Below are 4,473 nucleotides of genomic sequence, written 5' to 3' on the forward strand. Positions count from 1 at the left end.
AGGTCTGACTTCCTGTGTCCAAAACTGCAATTAGATCTCAAATCGATCAACAGATGACGGGGCTATGAGCTAAAAGTTTGTACTCAGAAAGAAAGAAAAAAAATCCAGAGCTGTTTAAAATGTTGTAATCTAACAACCAGGAAAAGTAAAATAAATATAAAATGAAATATTGATGAAATAAGGATAAGATTACAAAAGTGAACATAAAAAAAATCAAGACCCTAAACCAGCTACCGTAACTGAAATAGAACGCTGTCTAGTGACAAATGTGAATAAAACTAAGGAGGATTACATCAGTAACCTCATCGACAGCATGCTTAGGTTATTAAAGTATGAAGAGAACCAATATGAATTAATATAAAGTTAAAGACGCTTTTTAGTGTAATTTGATGTTATATTTTATCATTATTTGAGTTTTGGTAAGGTGTTGTTGTGATAGGTGAAATACTGGACTGCAAGTGTCTGATAAAGTTGTTTGCTATCCTAACAGATCACTCATGATGTCTATAGAACCTGTCTCATTATACAAATTACGTATGTAAATATTTTATATAATGTGTATTTCTCACTCTGGCAACTATAAGTATAATTGTATTTCATCTTAATAATAATGATTTTATTTGTTACAAATTAAGCGAACATTTTGGCCCAAACTATAGTTTACAAAACTACAAAAATTTAATTGATTAATTGGAAATAAGAACAAAGCTACACAATGGGCTATCTGTGCTTTGCCCACCACGGACATCAAAACCCAGTTTCTTGCACTGTGAGTCCGCTGATATAACTGCTGTGTCACTGGGGGTAAACTACAAAGTAATAATGATAGTAAATTTGTAAGATATGATGACTAAAAATTTGAAAAAAAATGTTGAAGTAAACAGAGTTCACAAAATTTAAGATAGGATGATTAAGGATGATAATATGGTACACGAAGCTGTCAGATTATTATCTTTTACTTATCTTGTCATGAGGTTTACAATGAAGAAAGGTTTGACTATTCACTTCAGTTGAAATAAAGAAATAAAAACAGAATAAGGTGGAGAAAGAAAAATGAAATTCCAAAATGAACATTTAAGTTCCGGAAGTTTAATGTTTAATGTAATAGAATTTTGGAATAAAAATGTTTAAATTTAAAATAGTGAATATATTTCACTGGCTTCCGTTAATAATGTTAATGTACAATAATATTTTAGGTTATTTGTCACCTTTCTGCAGTGACTAATTGTAAACTTAGGGATTATAAACCTCCCAAAATTGGTTTTCACACTTGAAGTGGGCGAAACTGAAATAGCCCATCGTTTGTTTAACTCTCTGCTTAAAACAAACAAATTAAAATTTTAATTTAGATTTTGTTAAAAGCAGCTGAGTTTCTTCGAAATCAAACTTTAAACCAACTCTACAGAAGTTTAAAGAACAGTTTTCTAATACATGAAAATGACCAGGACTTTTCAACTGATATTTGTTTAAATATTCATATAGTTAATCAAGTTAACTTTAGCCAATTGAAGCCAAGAGAGCAGAATATTTTAAGTTTCCATCTCCTTGTCTGGGTTAAACTAAAACTACTTTTTGGAATTTTGTTTTCAAAGTAGATTTACTTAATATATTACTCTCAAATTAAAAGGTTTTATCATCGTTTATTCTTTCCCAGACTTTACAGAATATTTTAAGCATTTTTGATCTGACGTAATAAAAACATAATTAAAAGATAAATAGTTACCCAGTAAACAATTAACTATTACACAAATATAGTATCAAACTGTACTACATATTTACCACTAATTTCAATTTAAAATTAAAATCACTATATCTTTTATGCTTCTCTGTGTTTTCCGAAATTGGAACATAACATTGCTCAAGCAGCTTTCTAGCTTTCTTTCTTTTCAAGAACTGGTAGTTGTCTACTTTTCTGACTTCCCCACCCAGGGGCACAGACGTCTGTCTGGGGACTTGCACTGCTAGAAACCCGATTTCGATACCCATGGTGAGCAGAGTACGGGAAACCTTTTGTGTGGCTTTGTACCTAATAACAAAAAAAAACAACAAACGAAGAAGTTTCTGACTCATGAGAATAATACTAATAATGTGCTTTTTTAATTAGCATTCAAGTTGATTAATTATTACTGATGAATAAACCAGTGGATGGGGTGGACCCGTCTATTATTTTTATTGCCTGTTGGTTAATTAACTGATCTGAAAGGCCTAATTTACGTTTTTCTCGTCCAAGAAGGGATTCATCCATTACCTTCGTTATTCTTTGGCCAACTAAACTAGCAGACATCAATCACTTTTATGTGTGTGTCTGTAACTAAAGGTGGCTCGGCATGGCCAAGCGTGTTAAGGCGTGCGACTCGTAATCTGAGGGTCGCGGGTTCATATCCCCGTCGCGCTAAACATGCTCGCCCTTTCAGCCGTGGGGGCGTTATAATGTTACGGTCAATCTCACTATTCGTTGGTAAAAGAGTAGCCCAAGAGTTGGCGGTGGGTGGTGATGACTAGCTGCCTTCCCTCTAGTCTTACACTGCTAAATTAGGGACGGCTAGCACAGATAGCCCTCGAGTAGCTTTGTGCGAAATTCAAAAACAAACAAACAAATAAAATATTCAAATTACATTTTATTCCTTTATAACCATTGGTTCACAAACATAAAGGTACTGAGTGTGTTGACCCTATTGTAATTAAATTACAGATACTGAGGTATAAATGTCACCATGGATTAATCATGAAGTAGTTCATTTGTATTTATTACCTTAATACATAATGGTACATTAATTATGCGTTATCCAACTCTATGGTTAATTTACAATTAATTTTTCTTTTTTTTTTCAGAATGACACGGACAAGTTTGGGTGAGTGCAAACAATGTAAAAAATAGTTTATCAAAGCGGAAGCATACGTTTACTCAGTAGAAGTTACTGCATCAGATCTATACACGATGTGATTCCCTGGGAAGTGTAAAAAATATGTAAAAAAATAGTTTATCAGAGCGGAAGCATACGTTTACTCAGGAGAAATTACTGCGTCAGATCTATACACGATGTGATTCACTGGGAAGTGTAACCAGCCCTTTTTCTTTTCCCCCTCCGCACGCGACAGAATATCACACATAAATAAAACCTGAAACATCTCCTACAGTATAAGGTAATCTTAACGTGTTTTTTTTACATCATCAGTTATTTTCTGGTATATTTCGAAAGCTAGTGTATTCAAATAATAAATGAATAAAATGCTCATACTTACAATTATCAATTCTGTCGAAATTAAAGCGAATGCATATATAGCATACAGCGAAAGAACGGAAATGTCGAAGACCGATTATTATTCAATACTATTTATTATTCAAACATTCTCTTGGTTGGAAACATTGATCATATATATTGTCTATATACACAAATAGTAGTTGTGTATTGATGAAACAGCTTACTAAAAGAATATAAACGTCAGGGGGCGTAGCTCAGATGGTAGAGCGCTCGCTTAGCATGCGAGAGGTACCGGGATCGATACCCGGCGCCTCCACACTTTAAAAGTTTAGTTCTCTTTTACCGAAGATGATCCTTTGCCTCCACCCAAGACAACATTTAAAAAGACATCCTCCACCCAAAAAGTCAAGAATACTAACAATAATTAATTTATTAAATTAAAAAAAAAACAAAAAAAAACTACCACTTAATCTTAATAACAACTCACGAAAGGGGACGAAGAGGAACCACAACGTTCCTGAACACCCCGGTTGGGGAGAGAACTCTTATGATTTCTCTCTCTCTAAACTGAACCCCTGCCACGTTAGTTTAGTTTAGTTTTCCCGAAGATGATATGTTCACATACTTATGATTATGTAACAAATTTAAAAATTAAAACAATTTTAAGGATGACTCAATTTTATTACAATAGATGTATAATAATTGTGCAAAGTAAAAGATATGGTGAACAAACTCAAAATATTTACGGCCAGATTAGTATTTTTATTGCAAAAATATTTCTTCAAATACAAAATTTCAATAACAACGGAAAATAATTTTAATAGACACCACAATCTGCAAGTCTAGACGTCATAGACCTAACATCAACAAGCCTTTATTAAATACAGCCTATATTTAATGGCGGATCTAATGTTTCGTGAGTCTAGGGCTAATAATTTTTGTGGGCCTTGAATTCCATTAATGTTATACAGAATAAAACTATCAATGGGCCCCTAAATACGCCACTGCCTATATTCGATTTTAAAAAAAAGGTAAATTACAACTGTAAGTTACAGATTAACTTGTATCCGTTGTAGTTTTAGTTATTGTTAAAGTTTTAGCGTGCTTAATATTATCAAGTAATAAACATATAAAGTTACTCTACAACCTAACGTTAGACCTTTAAACAACTTTTAACAATTTTACAGTTAGTTAACATAATTTATGATATACGTATTATTTTAATTCTATTAAATTTTGTACAATACTGTAACTCATCCAACTTCTTATA

General features: G+C 32.6%; 1 non-coding gene across 1 annotated transcript; it reads left to right on the forward strand.

The window, feature by feature from the left end:
• The first annotated feature begins 3,446 nt into the window (after positions 1–3,446).
• TRNAA-AGC (transfer RNA alanine (anticodon AGC)) lies at positions 3,447–3,519 on the forward strand. Its single transcript has one exon. It is a non-coding gene; the product is annotated as a tRNA-Ala (tRNA).
• The last annotated feature ends 954 nt before the right edge of the window (positions 3,520–4,473 follow it).

Source organism: Tachypleus tridentatus, chromosome 11 (assembly GCF_004210375.1).
Source record: "Tachypleus tridentatus isolate NWPU-2018 chromosome 11, ASM421037v1, whole genome shotgun sequence".
Classification (NCBI taxonomy): Eukaryota; Metazoa; Arthropoda; class Merostomata; order Xiphosura; family Limulidae; genus Tachypleus; species Tachypleus tridentatus.